The sequence below is a fragment of the Ranitomeya variabilis genome, chromosome 4 (assembly GCF_051348905.1).
Source record: "Ranitomeya variabilis isolate aRanVar5 chromosome 4, aRanVar5.hap1, whole genome shotgun sequence".
NCBI classification, from domain to species: domain Eukaryota; kingdom Metazoa; phylum Chordata; class Amphibia; order Anura; family Dendrobatidae; genus Ranitomeya; species Ranitomeya variabilis.
Window position 1 is genome coordinate 260,198,310 of NC_135235.1, and position 17,489 is coordinate 260,215,798.

Below are 17,489 nucleotides of genomic sequence, written 5' to 3' on the forward strand. Positions count from 1 at the left end.
ACACTGCTGGTCCGTGTGGAATCCGTATTTTTCTCGCCCCCATAGACTTTCATTGGCGATTTTTTTGCGCAATACGCTGACAAACGCAGCATGCTGCGATTTTGTACGGCCGTAGAAAGCCGTATAATACTGAACCGTAATATACAGCTGATAGGAGCAGCCCCATTGAGAATAATTGTGCCGTTTATTTTGCGAGTTTTACGGACGTATTTTCTACGCTCTTACGTCCGTAAAACTCGCCAGTGTGACGCCGGCCTAATTATAAAGACTTTCCATTGTAAGAAGAGCTGGGAAGAAGCTTTCTGCTGCAGAAATCTGCCTCCCAGCCAGAGGAATTAATCTCTGGATGACGAGGGGGGAGACACGGCAGAGTTTTATCTGTCGGGAGTCCTGTAAGGTTCAGTCCTAGGGCCTCTGCTCTTCTCCATCAATACCTTTGGCCTCGGACAGCTCATAGAGCCCCATGGCTTTCCGTCTCATTTCTATGCTGACGACACACAGATCTACCTCTCTGGCGCAGATATCACCACCCTACTAACCAGAATCCCTCAATGTCTGTCTGCTATTTCATCCTTCTTCTCCATTAGATTTCTAAAACTTAACATGGACAAAACAGAATTCATCATCTTTCCCCCATCAGACCTATCCATTACAGTAAACGGCTGCCCACTCTCCCCCAGTCCCACAAGCTTGCTGCCTCGGTGTAATCCTTGACACTGATCTCTCCTTCAAACCACATATCCAAGCCCTTTCCACTTCTTGATGACTTCAACTCAAAAATATTTCCCAGATCCATACATTCCTAAACCAAGAATCTGCAAATACCCTAGTCCATGCCCTCATCATCGCCCGCCTTGACTGCTGCAACCTCCTGCTCTGTGGCCTCCCCTCTAACACTCTCGCACCCTTCCAATCTATCCTAAACTCTGCTGCCCGACTAATCCACCTGTCCCCCCGCTATTCTCCGGCCTCTCCCCTCTGCCAATCCCTGCACTGGCTCCCTATTAGGCTGGGGTCACACATGCGTGTTTTACGGACGTAAGAGCGCAGAAACTACGTCCGTAAAACACGCATTACATACGGCACAATGATTCTCAATGGGTCTAGTCCTATCAGGCGTATATTACGGATCCGTAATATACGGCGTTGTACGGGCGTAGAAAATCGCAGCATGCTGCGTTTGTCAGCGTATCGCGCAAAAAATACGCCAATGAAAGTCTATGGGGGCGAGAAAAATACGGATTCCACACGGACCTGCAGTGTGACTTGCGAGAAATACGCAGCGGTGTTAGTGAAAAGTCGGTAATTCAATTGCCGGCTTTTTCCTTCTCCTGCACAAACCCGACAGGATATGAGACATGGTTTACATACAGTAAACCATCTCATATCCCCATTTTTTTTGCATATTCCACACTACTAATGTTAGTAGTGTGTATGTGCAAAATTTGTGCACTGTAGCTGCTAAAATAAAGGGTTAAATGGCGGAAAAAATTGGCGTGGGCTCCCGCGCAATTTTCTCCGCCAGAGTGGTAAAGCCAGTGACTGAGGGCAGATATTAATAGCCAGGAGAGGGTCCATGGTTATTGCCCCCCCCCCGTGGCTAAAAACATCTGCCCCCAGCCACCCCAGAAAAGGCACATCTGGAAGATGCGCCTATTCTGGCACTTGGCCACTCTCTTCCCACTCCCTGTAGCGGTGGGATATGGGGTAATGAAGGGTTAATGCCACCTTGCTATTGGAAGGTGACATTAAGCCAGATTAATAATGGAGAGGCATCAATTATGACACATATCCATTATTAATCCAATTGTCGGAAAGGGTTAAAAAACACACACACATGATTTAAAAGGATTTTAATGAAATAAACACAGCGGTTGTTGTAATAATTTATTGTTCTCACAATCCATTTGCAAACCCTCGCTTGGCAAAATAATAAACGCACAATATACATACCTTCTGATGTCAGATCACGTCCCACGATGTAATCCATCTGAAGGGGTTAACTAATATTACAGGCACGAGCCCTGCTAATGCAGCTGTGTGCTCGTGTCTGTAATCCCCCGGCGAATGAATGAAATGTAGGTCATTGACCTACATTTCCTTCAGTCGCGGTGATGCGCCCCCTGGTGGATGTCCTCATATGACCTGGAGCGTGGGAAAAAGTTCCCAGGCTGCAGTTCATGAGAACATCCACCAGAGGGCGCCTCACCGCGACTCAATGTAAGTACAGATCCAGCTTTCCTTTCAGCACCCGGGGATTACAGGTACGAGCGAATGGTTTATCGCAGCTCGTGCCTGTAATATTAGTTAACCCCTTCAGATGGATTACTTCGTGGGACGAGATGGTTCACCAGAGGGTATGTATCTTGTGCGTTTATTATTTTTCCAAGCGAGGGTGTTCCTGATGGATTGAGAGAACAATAAATTATTACAACAACCGCTGTGTTTATTTCATTAAACTACTTTTAAATCATGTGTGTGTGTGTTTTTTAACCCTTTCCTACAATTGGATTAATAATGGATAGGTGTCATAATTGACGCCTCTCCATTATTAATCTGGCTTAATGTCACCTTCCAATAGCAAGGTGGCATTAACCCTTCATTACCCCATATCCCACCACTACAGGGAGTGGGAAGAGAGTGGCCAAGTGCCAGAATAGGCGCATCTTCCAGATGTGCCTTTTCTGGGGTGGCTGGGGGCAGATGTTTGTAGCCATGGGGGGGGGCCAATAACCATGGACCCTCTCCTGGCTATTAATATCTGCCCTCAGTCACTGGCTTTACCATTCTGGCGGAGAAAATTGCGCGGGAGCCCACGCCAATTTTTTCCGCCATTTAACCCTTTATTTTAGCAGCTACAGCGCTGAAATTTTGCACATACACACTACTAACATTAGTAGTGTGGAATATGCAAAAAAAGGGGGATATGAGATGGTTTACTGTATGTAAACCATGTCTCATATCCTGTCGGGTTTGTGCAGGAGAAATGAAAAGCCGGCAATTGAATTACCGGCTGTTCACAGATATCGCGCTGAATGAAATCTAAATACAGAACATATATATATATGTGTCTCAATGACATATATATATATATATATACTGTATATATGTTTTCCCTAACATTTGAGCACATAAATCCATTAGATGTCGGTTTTGCAAGCCTGCGCGAAAATCTCGCAGTACGGATGCCATACGGATTACATACGGAGGATGCCATGCGCAAAATACGCTGACACACCCTGCCTACGGATCACTATTTTGGGAACATTTCTCCGTATTACGGCCGTAGTACGGACGTATAATACGTGGCGTATTGTCTTACGCCATGTGTGACTCCAGCCTTACCCAAAGACTCCAGTTCAAAACACTAACCATGACATACAAAGCCATCCACAACCTGTCTCCTCCATACATCTGTGACCTCGTCTCCCGGTACTTTCCTGCACGCAACCTCCGATCCTCACAAGATCTCCTTCTCTACTCCCCTCTTATCTTCTCTTCCCACAATCGCATACAAGATTTTTCCCACGCATCTCCCCTACGCTGGAACCCTCTACACAACACATCAAACTCTCAACTACCATCGAAACCTTCAAAAAGAGCCTGAAGACCCACCTCTTCCGGCAAGCCAACAACCTGCAGTAACCACCAATCGACCAAACCACTGCACAACCAGCTCTACCCTCACCTACTGTATCCTCACCGATCCCTTGTAGATTGTGAGCCCTCGCGGGCAGGGTCCTCTCTCCTCCTGGACCAGTCGTGACTTGTATTGATTAAGATTATTGTACTTGTTTTTATTATGTATACCCCTCCTCACATGTAAAGCGCCATGGATTAAATGGCGCTATAAAAATAAATAATCATAATAATAATAATAATATAGGAGAAGAGGACGTGCGTTAAAAGAATTTGTCAGCAGATTTTTTGTTTTAAAGGATAATTTTTAGTTTTATTGCAGCTGCTCTAAAAACAGACAATCAAAAAATTTGAATCAATACATTACTGGCAATGCAAATATTATGACGATTATAGAAAATGTCTTTGGGGATTACAGCTATTGATTGACAGCAGCTCCATCCACCAGATTCCATATTTTTCTATTACGTTATGTGTTTCTACAGAGTAGATCCATTCACAAGCTAAGCTTCTACATTGATGCGCAGCTCAGCAGTATAATACAGGATGCAACTCAGGATCAGTAATGTAATGTATGTACACAGTGACTGCACCAGCAGAATAGCGAGTGCAGCTCTGGAGTATAATACAGGAGGTAACTCAGGATCAGTAATGTAATGTAATGTATGTACACAGTGACTGCACCAGCAGAATAGTGAGTGCAGCTCTGTGGTATAAGGCTGCCATCACACTAGCAGTATTTGGTCAGTATTTTACATCAGTATTTGTAAGCCAAAACCAGGAGTGGGTGATAAATGCAGAAGTGGTGCATATGTTTCTATTATACTTTTCCTCTATTTGTTCCACTCCTGGTTTTGGCTTACAAATACTGATGTAAAATACTAACCAAATACTGCTAGTGTGACGGCAGCCTTATACAGGATGTAACTCAGGATCAGTAATGTAATGTATGTACACAGTGACTACACCAGCAGAATAGTGAGTGCAGCTCGGGAGTATAATACAGGATGTAACTCAGGATCAGTAATGTAATGTATGTACACAGTGACTACACCAGCAGAATAGTGAGTGCAGCTCGGGAGTATAATACAGGATGTAACTCAGGATCAGTAATGTGTGTACACAGTGACTACACCAGCAGAATAGTGAGTGCAGCTCGGGAGTATAATACAGGAGGTAACTAAGGATCAGTAATGTAATGTATGTACACAGTGACTGCACCAGCAGAATAGTGAGTGCAGCTCTGGGGTATAATACAGGATGTAACTCAGGATCAGTAATGTATGTACACAGTGACTGCACCAGCAGAATAGTGAGTGCAGCTCTGGAGTATAATACAGGAGGTAACTAAGGATCAGTAATGTAATGTATGTACACAGTGACTGCACCAGCAGAATAGTGAGTGCAGCTCTGGGGTATAATACAGGATGTAACTCAGGATCAGTAATGTAATGTATGTACACAGTGACTGCCCCAGCAGAATAGTGAGTGCAGCTCTGGGGTATAATACAGGATGTAACTCAGGATCAGTAATGTAATGTATGTACACAGTGACTGCACCAGCAGAATAGTGAGTGCAGCTTGGGAGTATAATACAGGATGTAACTCAGGATCAGTAATGTGTGTACACAGTGACTACACCAGCAGAATAGTGAGTGCAGCTCGGGAGTATAATACAGGATGTAACTCAGGATCAGTAATGTATGTACACAGTGACTGCACCAGCAGAATAGTGAGTGCAGCTCTGGAGTATAATACAGGAGGTAACTAAGGATCAGTAATGTAATGTATGTACACAGTGACTGCACCAGCAGAATAGTGAGTGCAGCTCTGGGGTATAATACAGGATGTAACTCAGGATCAGTAATGTAATGTATGTACACAGTGACTGCCCCAGCAGAATAGTGAGTGCAGCTCTGGGGTATAATACAGGATGTAACTCAGGATCAGTAATGTAATGTATGTACACAGTGACTGCACCAGCAGAATAGTGAGTGCAGCCCTGGAATATAATACAGGATGTAACTAAAAGGAACAATATGATACAAGATAAGTAATGTAATGTATGTCTCAGTTCCAGGATGTCTGGACACATCCGTACAATATGTAAAAATAAAGAACAGATTCCATTATTTGTGCCATTCTTCGAGCCGCAGACGACACAGGGAAATATGACTAATTGAATATTGACCAGAAATGCGTCAGTCCATTATGAGTTCAATGAACACAGCGCACATTGTTCTGCGCAGTCGATATGTGGCAGCACAAAGGGATCTGGCAGTGAAGTCGAGCATATTAGCAGCAGCAACAGGAAATTATCAATAATTTCATCCTCGATGTGAGACCGTCGGTGATCTCACAGAAACGTACAGAACTGATGGAGATGACGGAGGGGACATCAGACCTTCACACTGTAAAGCATCTGCAGAAATAGTCTCCGCTCAGCGGCTCTGTAACAGCTGCAAAACTACAACTCCCAGTATACACTGACCTCACCACGCTGAGAGTTGTAGTCATGTATCAGCTAAATAGCCACTTGTTGCAAGCCACTGACTGGATACTGATCTGTTATAAAACTACAACTTCCAGCATCATGAGGGGTGTAGTTGTGCCACAGCAGATGGTTCCTACTCATTTACCTTTGCTGTAAATCTACCACTCCCAGCATGCCCGGACATCGAGAAGATAGAGGTTGTAGTTCTGGAAATGCTGACCAGGCACCGCACAGGGAGGAGTGATCAGATCACAGGTACAGGTAGCAGAGGTATTACCTGATGGCTTGATCTTCAAGGTTTCCCACTTTTACTATTAGAATCAGCCGATCCGGCAGTGGTCGGTGTCACTAATCATCGACGTAAAGCCTATATTTTGGATGCTGCCCATTAATATGCAACCAGAGCGCCGGCACAAAAGAATACAGAGTCTTCAATGAGAGGCTGGCACAAATTCTAAGATTATGTATCACTTTATATGCGTGCTACATCTATAATTCACTTTATATTCATTACTTCTAGCAATAATTACACATTGTCACTCATACCGTCCTTGAACTTTGAAACAAGGTAATAACACGGGATATTAAGTTTTAGAGAACAGACTTCTACTGTAACATAATAAAGGGAAAAAGTCCTTAACCCCTTAGTGACGGAGCCAATTTTTAAAAATCTGACCAGTGTCACTTTATGTGGTAATAACTCTGGAACACTTCAACATATCCCAGTGATTTTCAGATTGTTTTTTCGTGACACATTATACTTTATGATAATGGTAAACTTAGGTCTGTATGTTTTGTGTTTATTTATAAAAAATATCAGAAATTTGAGAAAAATGTAAAAAAATTAGCAATTTTCAAACTTTGAATGATTATCCCTTTAATCCAGATAGTCATAACACACAAAAACATTACTAAGTCTACGTTCACATTAGCGTTCGGCGCCGCAGCGTCGGGCGCCGCAGCATGCGTCATGCGCCCCTATATTTAACATGGGGGCGCATGGACATGCGTTGTGCTGCGTTTTGCGAAGCATGCGTTTTTTTGGCCGCAAGTGTTGGGCGCAGAAAACGCAGCAAGTTGCATTTTTTTTGCGTCCAACGTTCGGCAAAAAAGGACGCATGCGTCGCAAAACGCAGCGTTTTAGCGTGCGTTTTGTTGCGTTTTTGTTTGCGTTGTGCGTTGCATCGCCGACGCTGCGGCGCACAACGCAAATGTGAACGTAGCCTAAATAACATTTCCCATATGTCTGCTTTACATCAGCATTATTTATAAAATGTTCTTTTATTTTGTTATGATTTTAGAAGGTTTACAAATATAGCAGTAATTTTTCATTTTTTCAAGGAAATTTACAAAATTTATTTTTTTAGGGACCTATCCATGTTTGAAGTGACTTTATGGGTCCTATATATTGGGAAACCCCCAAAAGTGATACCATTTTTAAAAACAGCACCCCCTGACATATTGAAAATTGCTGTCAGGTAGTTTATTAACCCTTCAGGTGATTTTCAGGAATTAATGCAAAGTGGCATGAAAGAAATGAAAATGTCTTTTTACCACCTAAATGCCGCTAACTTCTGAACAGATTACTACAGCCGACAGACTCTAAGGCCGCTATTTGGTTATAAATTGACATGACAAACATCAGGACCACACAATCATGATCTGAGGTCACCAATTGGGATAAAGAGGAAGCCCCCACACTCTGTTAACCATGTATATTATGTAGTGACTATTGACATCAGCATCTAAGGGGTTAAACAGAGTTGATGGTGCTAACACTGATCGTGGCTGATGCAGCAAGTTGTCAGCTACAGTGTACAGCGACAGCTGCTGGATTGTCACCTGTATGGGGATGCTATTCTCTTATATCTCAGGTCAGTTAAAAGACGTATCGGCGGTCATTAAGGGGTTAAAGGGGTCGTCCACTCAGGACAAAAAGGTGCACCAACTATAGACTGATCGTAGGAGATCCTGCGATCGTCTGTGGTTCTGGGGAAAAAAAAAAGTTTAGTTTTACAACAGCGCCGCCACAGGAGAAATGAAGAAATGCACAATGCCTATTAAAGCAATGATGAGTCTGTATAAAGCCTGGACATGCTGGGTCCGGAGAAATCTGCTCTTTGGCTAATACAGGATTGTCCTGAATTTGGATTCCCGCTATTGGGCGGTCACTGCCCAGTGGTCCGCGTAGGTCTTTGTATAATGGCCAATCGTTGGCCTTAGTGGTCCAGTGTTTAGCTGTAGGATGTCAATGTCATCGTTTTTCCCATGTCCCCAAACACCAATGGGAACCATCTAGTGCATGCCACAATCCTACTCAATACTGGATCCATCAACAGCATTTTATTCATGGTTTCCAAGTGGCAACACGCTAGTTTTACTACTCAGAATAAGAGAATCTGTCTATTCCAGACCATACTTGCCAAAGTTGGGGTCCGGGAGACCTCGCTCCTTTGCAAGCCTTGACTATCTATGCCTGTTCTCTGCCTATATTCATCCCTAAATCGTCTGGATGTGTCTTCCTGAGATGCTGGCCCAAAAAAAACCTTGTGGTAACACAGCTTTGTGGAAGGTGTCAGCAGGACTGGGAGATTTGACGACTCTTTCAAGAGTCCTAGGGGGATCTCCACGATCCACCAAAAAGTTTTGGAGAAGTTGGCGAGTACGACTTTGAAACTTCCTTTTAGTTAGAAAGGATCCTATGAGAACTGCTGCTGCATCTCATCTGCAGAGGAACCGGGAAGCAAGAATATAATTCCCCTGCAATGCTCCTGCCGGGTCCTCTGAAGACGGACGCTCCATCAGGCTGCCAGGACATGCGAGGCGTCAGCGCTTCCCTCCTACATGTGCAGATAATTTTTTGACTATTGAAAAAGCGAAAGGCAGAACAATAAAAATCCCCCCAGCGCCTTTGTCCACATGATGAAGAGGTGTTCCTGGTCGGTCAGACTCCTCTGATTGCATTCACCACATAACATCTCGCTGTGGACGCTGGAAATAACTGGAGGGAAGCAGAAAGCCCGAGACATGGTCGGCAGGCAATGGACATTTTTGTTTTACCTGGGTAACTTCAGGAGGAATTATATAATCCCATGTAGTGCTACAACCGCTCCTCAGGCACAGAGAAGAGCGGCACATGGAGTCCCTATGGCTCAGCACCATGGATTGTGCCATATTACAGAAGACCGTTGTTGGCAGTAGTGTGATGGCACGCTCTGTAGCTGTGGTGCTAGAACACCCAATTCTAGCATACTAGCACAGTACACACTATCGGGGAAAGCAGAATCGCACATTGACCGAAAGATTGCCATAGGATGGCACACTCTATTTTAAAGTACTATGGAAGACTGGTACTTGTGTTTAGAACCATGGACACTTGACCATGGCACGCTGGCACACGTGTGTTGGAATTATGGAGATTTGATGAGCCAGAAGAATCAAACATTAACTCTTTAGATCCCAGTAGGATGGCACACTCCGGGACCTAAGATGATGGTCCATGAAGCTTGGACCATGGAAGACTGGCACACATGTGTGGGAACTATGGACATTGAGGAATCGAGCACTAACCCTTTAAGATGCCAGTAGGAGGGCACCCTGTATAGTAAGGGTTCGGAGATCATGGCACATTGTTTCTTAGGACTGTACATATTTGTGAAGTCAAAAGAATCGAACATTGACCTTTTCCAGTGGTAGTAGACTCTATAGTTGGCCCTCTAGGTCCATGGTATGCTGGTAATTAGGTGTCAAAACTAGATACGTGAAGCCAGAAGAATGGAGCAAAACTGTTCAGGGGTCAGAAAGATGGAAAACTCTGGGACATAGGACAGTGGTACACAGGTGTTTGGTGCTAGAACTATGGTCACTTCTGCAAAAAGAAGAATTTGACATCAAACCTTTTGGGTACCAGTAGGATGGCAATATATTATCCAGGTTCTAGAACAATGGTACTTCTACGTTAGGACTATAGATATTTGAGAAGCCAGAAGAATTATTTGGCAATTTCCAAGTAGGACATAACATTCTAAATTCATGATTCTAGAACCGTGGAAGACTGACACGTGGGTGCTAGAACTACGGACGCGTGACGAGTCAGAAGAATCTTCCATTATACCTTTTAGGTGCCAGTAAGATGGACACTATATAGTCAGAGTTCCAGTAACATGGCGCACTGGTGCATGGGTGTTAAGACTAACTACATTAGCTGAGTAAAAAGAATCAAGTATTGACATTGTTAGATGGCACAAGCATTGTACATCTGTAGGTAATTCTCCCGGTACCTACCTACACGCAACCTTCGATCGTCTCATGATCTCCTTCTCTACTCCTCTCTCATCTCTTCCTCCCGCAACCGCATCCAAGACTTCTATCGCGCATCCCCCCTACTCTGGAACTCTCCACCCCAACACATCAGGCTCTCGCCTACCACAGAAACCTTCAAAAGGAACCTGAAGACCCACCTCTTCTGACAAGCCTACAACCTGCAGTGATCCCCAGTCTACTGAACCGCCGCATGACCAGCTCTACCCTCTCCTAGTGTATCCTCACCCATCCCCTGTAGACTGTGGGCCCTCGCGGGCAAGCTCCTCTCTCCTCCTGTGCTTGTGTGCCTTGTTTTATTCTTGTTTATTGTACTTGTCTATATTTGCCCCGTTCACATGTAAAGCGCCATGGAATAAATGGCGCTATAAAAATGTATAATAATAATAAGATTTGGGGTACTGAAATAAAGGCTTCAGGCTTTGGACACTTATGAACCAGAAGAGCTAAGACTTGACCTTTCAGGTGCCAGAAAGATGATGCATGGTCACCTAGGGCCATGGTGCAAGGACTATGGAAACTTGAGGAGAAAGTCAGTGCTTGAGTCTTTTAGGTGTCAGTAGGAGAATAAAAGCCACAGTTGACATCCTAGAAACATGGCACCCTGATGCTTTGTTGTGGGAACTATGAATACTTGAGGAGCATGAATAACTGAGCACTAGCCCTGCTAGGTGCCAGTAGGATGGCTCACTGTGTAGTCAAGGTCTTATGATGGCAGGGGTAGGAACCACAGAGACTTGATGTTGATTCTTGCGGTCCTAGAAATATGTCACAGCCACTTGGGGTCTCATAACAATGGCACCCCACGGCCCCTCAATATCAACTGTAAACTATTCTGGAGACGACAATGCCCCAAAAAATTATGGAAAGGATCACAGTTTTTGTTGAGATTAAAAAAAAAAAATTACTCTATTTCCCTAAAACGGGGACTGATCTGCGATACCAGACCCCATCAATGAACAAAGGTGGCAGTGTTCCTGCCTAAAATAACAAAAATGTAGAAGAATTCTATGTATTCCACACACGAGTCCCGATATAATTGCGGCATCTGTCGCTCTGGCTTAATTGATTCCCCGAGCCGAACGCTCAATGTAAATATCGGGTTTGACGCTGGCACAGGTTAATTTACATAAGAAAAGACCCTGGGACCGAAACCACACAGAATACGACCTTGACAGCAGATATTACAGCATCCGTCCTGACGACCTTGGACAATCAGTCATCATGGTGGCTCCTCATATTGTCCTCGTATGTAAGGAAATAACACAAAAACATTCCCAGCGACTCGTTCTATTATCCGCAGCTTGTATAAGACCCGTCAATCAATGACATGGCTACAAAGTTCTGCCACTTCTAGAACTAAACTTATATCCATTGTATGGACTGTGGAGAATGCATTAACCAATAACTACACAAAGGAGAAGTCAGCCAACAGCCACTTACTACCTAGGTCTTTTTGTGCCGTAACTTGGAAACCATCAGCAAGAAGCTACTGACGGATATGTTATTCTCAGGAGCAGAAGCTTGGAATTGTCAGGCAACTGCTAAATTTGATGTAGGGTCTGAATAATAAACACAACTTATCAGCTCCTCTGGGAGACTCCAACAAAAAGGGACGACCTTCTGGACTCTTGGAAGAGTCCAGAAGCTTCCTGAGCCTGGAGGTGGGAGGATCCATCATCCAGCTGCACCTCTGCGTCTGGATGCACATTAAGCTGGTGGGAAACGGATCGTAGACGATGGTGGTTGGTTCTACAAGGTCGTGCACGGAGCTCCACCGTCTTAGAAAACAGTAATTATAAACTACATGAAGTCCATGTCAAGGGTGTGACCATATTGGTGCAAGGGTTGGAACCTCCGGAGGGTCAAAAACTTTTTTTTCCACTAGGGGAGGACCAATACTATGACATTTGAGAGCCCTGTTGGGAGATTTTGTATTTTGACCCATGAACTTCAGGTTACACCTATGGTCCAGCGCCATCTCTGCAGTTGTCACCATTGCTCCCAAACTACCGGTTTCGCCCGTGACTATGTCGTTTCGCCCCAAAGCAAAAACTGTCCTAGGTTCCCCTATCTAGAAATTACTGATGGCCTCTTAGGGGTAGTGAGACTTTTTGCCCCCCTCCGGCAGCAGGTCTGGGGGCTCACTGCCACCGCTGCACTCTTGGACATCAGCATACAGTCTATGAGAACAGCACAGTGGTAAATGAGGGGGTTAAACCTGATTTCTCTTCCTGCAGCCATTACTTATGGATGGAGCCGCACAGACTTGGATCCTCGTCCTTCATGGAGGATGCAGCCGACACAATGGAGCTGGTGCTGAAGGACAGAGGCTTCCATTGCAGCCACCAGGGAGCTGAAGGATGAGACTGGGCTGTATGGTAGGGGATCCGGCACGCCAGTCTGGTACAGAGAATCGGTGTTAATTGCAAAGGCTAAAATGTGATTATGAGGGTAATGAGAGGAAGTCAGTAACTAGCCCGGCAGAGCATTAATATGCATGTCACTGTGTACAGAAGACACAAGCTCCACACCGTCTCCACGCTGCCGTAATGAGGTCAAACACTGGATTACACGGGGGTGTGGGCACGGCACCCTCTCAGGAGGGGAAGTCACAGGGAGAATGGGAGACATGGACATAAAGAGGCATAGACTGCGCGTGATGAGATGTCAGGACAGTGTGATAAACCGATCATACCCCGCAGCCCATCCACTGCCAGAGCGGGGACCCCCATAGTGAGCCGAGAGCGAGGACACCGGGAGGAGGCAAGCCGGGCAGGATACCCAGAAGAGTACTGAGACAGAGTATATACACTTAGACAGAACGTATACACACCGAGAAAGAGAGTAAGGTATACACAGAGACAGAGAGTATACACAGAGACAGAAAGTATATACACAGAGACAGAAAGTACGGTATACACCGAAACAGAGTACGGTATACACAGAGACAGAAGGTATATACACAGAGACAGAGAGTACGGTATACACACACCGAGACAGAAAGCATATACACAGAGACAGAAAGTACGGTATACACCGAAACAGAGTACGGTATACACAGAGACAGAAGGTATATACACAGAGACAGAGAGTATATACACAGAGACAGAGAGTACAGTATACACCGAGACAGAAAGTACAGTATACACAGAGACAGAAAGTACCGGTATAAACACCGAGACAGAGCGTGTATATATCCAAACATTTCATCCTGATACAAAATATCCAGCGACATTGTATTCCGGGACACTACATGGACACGTTATGTACTGAGACATTACATAGCGGCATTATATCTATAAACATTGTATAAAGACAGTATATCTGGGGACATTATTCCGGGACACAGGAGATTCGGTTTATTAATCCTGGGTCAGATTTGCCCCCAAAATTTGGTATATATTGGTGAACCGGGAGGAAAATATAATGGGCTTTAAAATATCTTGGTTCAGTCTTTGCCTTTCTATAAAGTACTTTAGCCCCCATTATACTGTCCATGTGGCTCTGCCCATCTATAAAGCAGCAGAGTCTCAATTATACCGTCCATGTGGCTCTGCCCCTCTATAAAGCAGCAGAGCCCCAATATACCATCCATGTGGTTCTACCCCTCTATAAAACAGCAGAGCCCCCATTATACCATCCATGTGGTTCTGTAGACAAAGGAGGCTGCACTTCTCTCAGCACAAACTTCCAGTGTCTCTGCAGCTCCCAATCTCGGTGTCCGTAGTATTATTACTAGTACATCATACAGTATTATACGGTATTATAGTATCAGTATTCTATACTATCATTATCCTGCAGGGACACGGAGTATTGTGGGATTATTGTGACCCCATCTGATAAATATATATATATATATATATATATATATATATATATATATATATATTACACATACACACACACACACGGCAGAACCCTACAGCCCCCATGCGCAGAGCACCAGCGGCATCCCGAGACCTCCTGCCCTTGTTATACATGTACAGTACTATATACCGTATATATATGCACTTGTACGCGTATTTCCTCTCTATACGTCACATATATACACTGTCCAGATCTACAAGCCCCTTTATATATAAACCCCCGTATCCATCCAAACGTACAGATTGAACTCTTACTATATATTCCTACACATAAGGGAATAACCCCCGCACGGCACACGCCTGTATGTGATCATACACACACCTATATGGATATTAGCCCCCAGAACCTCACTATTAGCCCCCAGACCCTCACTTACACTAATATGATCCCGCTTACATACAGTTATACATCGATAATCTCTTGTAACTACACATGTACAGTAATTGCCCCTATACATTGTGTATGTTCAGTTACCTCCAATACCCTCATACACAAGACGATAGCCCCCTTTACCCTCCTACCCGCATGCACACACAGAGGACCCCGCAACCCTATGTATACTCACCTACACATATAGCCCCCTATAACCTCATACACTCACTTGTATACATAGGTGTTTGTACATCCCCATACATACTGTTACCCTCACACAATATTATATACACTGTATATAGCTCCCCTCTATGCCCTGATACACAGTACACACATAGTTACCCCCTATAGATACAGAGCGCCCCTACACTTCCATACATACAGATACATATAGTCCCCCTATATTCCGATAGCTGCACTTACACATAGTGATTTCCTATAGCCTCACACATACACCGACATATACCGCATACAGTCACATATAGATCCCCCCGATATCCTCACACAGACAGTCATATATAGATCCCTCTATATCCACGCACACCCAGTCACATATAGATCCCCCTATATCCTCACACCCAGTCACATATAGATCCCCCTATAGTCAGATACTCCATACACACATATAGGTACACCTTACACCCTCACACACACACAGCTCCCCCATAGTCGCACAGCTCCTCTGTCCTCACATATAGGTAGTGACCCCGTACAGTCACATATAGTTGCCCCTCACACAGTTGCCCCCATACAGTAACATAGTTGCCCCTCACACACACACAGTTGTCCCCCATATAGTAACATATTGTTGCCCCTCACACACACAGTTGTCCCATACAGTAACATATAGTTGCCCCTCTCACACACACACACAGTTGCCGCGTACAATAACAGTTGCCCTTCACACACACAGTTGCCCCGTAGTCACATATAGGTAATTGCCCCTCGCACAGTTACCCCATACAGTCACACACAGCTCCTCTGTCCTCACATATAGGTAATTGCCTCACACACAGTTGCCCCCGTACAGTCGCATATAGGTAATTGCCCCTCACACACACAGTTGCCCCCGTACAGTCACATATAGGTAATTGCCCCTCACACACACAGTTGCCCCCGTACAGTCACATATAGATAATTGCCCCTCACACAGTTGCCCCCGTACAGTCACATATAGGTAATTGCCCCTCACACACACAGTTGCCGCCGTACAGTCACATATAGGTAATTGCCCCTCACACACACAGTTGCCCCCGTACAGTCACATATAGGTAATTGCCCCTCACACACAGTTGCCTCCGTACAGTCACATATAGGTAATTGCCCCTCACACACACAGTTGCCCCCGTACAGTCACATATAGGTAATTGCCCCTCACACATAGTTGCCCCCGTACAGTCACATATAGGTAACTGCCCCTCACACACAGTTGCCCCCGTACAGTCACATATAGGTAATTGCCCCTCACACACAGTTGCCCCCGTACAGTCACATATAGGTAACTGCCCCTCACACACAGTTGCCCCCGTACAGTCACATATAGGTAACTGCCCCTCACACACAGTTGCCTCCGTACAGTCACATATAGGTAATTGCCCCTCACACACAGTTGCCTCCGTACAGTCACATATAGGTAACTGGCTGCCCCTCACACACACAGTTGCCCCTGTACAGTCACATATAGGTAACTGCCCCTCACACACAGTTGCCCCCGTACAGTCACATATAGGTAACTGCCCCTCACACACACAGTTGCCCCTGTACAGTCACATATAGGTAATTGCCCCTCACACACAGTTGCCTCCGTACAGTCACATATAGGTAACTGCCCCTCACACACACAGTTGCCCCCGTACAGTCACACACATCCGCTGCCCTCCCTGCTGCCCCCTCACACAGTTGTCAGAACTTGCCGCCGCCGTCGCTGCTGCTCCTCATCCTCCGGTGCTTACCTGGAGCCGGGGTCTGTGCCGGGGCTGCTGCGGGCTCCCTGCTGGACCTGGTGATGGAGTAGAGCGCCAGCTCCCTGCCTGTCGTGCTCTGCCGGTGGCTGCCGGTGCAGTCGGTGCTGTCGCTGCTGCTCTCTCCGCTTCTATGGCTTTTATGTGGCGCTCTCCTTTGTTGTGATCCCGGCTCCTACCACTGCGCCGCACGACAGAGGGGGCGGCTCCTTCCTCCGGGCTCCACTGCCTGCACGGGGCGGCGGCGGGAGCTTCCGCGGTGCTGGTGCCGGCAGCTGCCGCCGGAGGAGGCTGCACCTGGGGCTCCGGCGCTGGTCACAAGCCCCTGTACACCGCTGTGCACACGGGGGGCTCACAGCACACCGGGCTGCACGGAGGACGACCCTGACAGCGACCACCTCCGGGGAGCGCGGCTGTGCCGGCTCCGTGCAGGCGGTCACGTGGCAGGGTGGGCTGCCCTGGGGTGGGCTGCCCTGGGGTGGGCTGCCCTGGGGTGGGCTGCCCTGGGCCTCCAGTGTGATGGACAAGCTGGGGGGCAGCCCTGACACATTCATGGCACCCAGCTGTCCCGGGAAGAGATCCCAACAATGGTGCAGATCAGGGGCTTATGGGGGCTCCATATAGCCATCAAAAAAAGGCAGCAAAGCTCTGCAGGAGAGACCCCCTGATAGCACAGGATGGGGGTCCTAGTCCCAATCTATGGCCGCACTGGAGAGCGCGTTTCTGGAGAACCCGACGTGTCCACGCGTTTCACAGGACAACCATTGCGGACAGTCCAAAAATAGAGACGAAGGACAGCAGCCAATCCAGGTGAAAACACTTCTTTTATTGTG

At 46.0% G+C, this 17,489-nt stretch overlaps 1 protein-coding gene across 1 annotated transcript in view; it reads right to left on the reverse strand.

Annotated features, from left to right (window-relative positions):
- DISP3 (dispatched RND transporter family member 3) overlaps positions 1-16,996 on the reverse strand; it is a 136,412-nt gene extending 119,416 nt beyond the window's left edge. The window contains exon 1 of the mRNA XM_077249686.1: positions 16,648-16,996. The gene's annotated coding sequence lies outside the window, so the exon portion shown is untranslated. The remainder of the gene's footprint in view (positions 1-16,647) is intronic.
- Between the last annotated feature and the right edge of the window lie 493 nt (positions 16,997-17,489).